Source organism: Elaeis guineensis, chromosome 15 (genome assembly GCF_000442705.2).
Source record: "Elaeis guineensis isolate ETL-2024a chromosome 15, EG11, whole genome shotgun sequence".
Taxonomy (NCBI): domain Eukaryota; kingdom Viridiplantae; phylum Streptophyta; class Magnoliopsida; order Arecales; family Arecaceae; genus Elaeis; species Elaeis guineensis.
In genome coordinates this window covers 27,943,108-27,944,383 of record NC_026007.2, presented here as the reverse complement: position 1 = coordinate 27,944,383, position 1,276 = coordinate 27,943,108, and positions in this window count along the sequence as shown.

Genomic DNA, 1,276 nt, shown 5'->3' with positions numbered 1-1,276 from the left:
TTGATCTTAGAGAAAAAAGATGAGAATAAGCTAAAAGAATTTTTGGTGATGATATCTTGAAATCAGAGAGACACTTATACAGATGGATCAAGGATTCCTAGTTTTCTCTTAATTTCATAAAATCTATCTTCACTTAAGGCCTTGGTAAAGATGTCAGCTAATTATTTTTCAGTACAAACATAGTCAAGAATTATGTCTTTATTTTGGATACGTTCTCTTATGAAATGATGCCTGATTTTAATATATTTTGATCTAGAATATTGAATTAGGTTTTTAGTGAGATTTATAGCACTAGTGTTATCACATCTTATAGGAGTTTCATTGATTTTGATACCAAAGTCTTCAAGTTGTTTCTTAATCCACAAGATTTGAGCACAACAACTTCCGACTGCAATGTATTCAGCCTCGGCTGTAGACAGTGCTACCGAATTTTGTTTCTTGCTAAACCAAGAGATTAGATTAACTCCAAGAAATTGACAAATTTTACTAGTACTTTTTCTATCTAATTTACATCTAGCAAAATCGGCATCTAAATATCCTATTAAGTCAATTAGTGAGTCCTTAGAATACCATAATCCTAAAGTTTGTATACCATTTAAATATCTAAGAATTCTATTTACTGCATTCAAGTGTGATTCTTTTGGATTTGATTGAAAACGAGCACATTGGCAAACACTAAATATAATATCAGGTCTACTAGCAGTTAAATATAATAGAGAATCAATCATGCCTCTATAAGATTTTAAGTCTATACTTTTACCTTCTTCATCCTTGTCAAGCTTACATGATGGGCTCATGGGTGTGCCAATTGCTTTGGAGTTCTCCATTCCAAATCTTTTGAGTAATTCTCTTGTGTACTTGGTTTGGGTGATGGAGATTCCTTCCTTCGTTTATTTGATTTGGAGTCCGAGAAAGAATATAAGTTCTCCCATCATGCTCATCTCGAACTCCCCCTGCATGAGCTTTGCAAAATCTTGACAAAGAGTTTCATTAGTAGACCCAAAAATAATGTTATCGACATATATTTGTATAACTAATATATCATCTTGATTTCTTTTAATGAAAAGAGTTGTGTCTATATTTTCTCTTAAAAAATCATTATTGAGTAGAAATTTACTTAGCCTTTCATACCAAGCCCTGGGTGCTTGTTTCAAACCATATAAAGCTTTATTTAATTTAAAAACGTGATTAGGAAAAGCATGATTTTCAAAATCTGGGGGTTGTTCTACATAAACTTCTTCAGCAATATATCCATTCAAAAAGGCACTTTTAACAT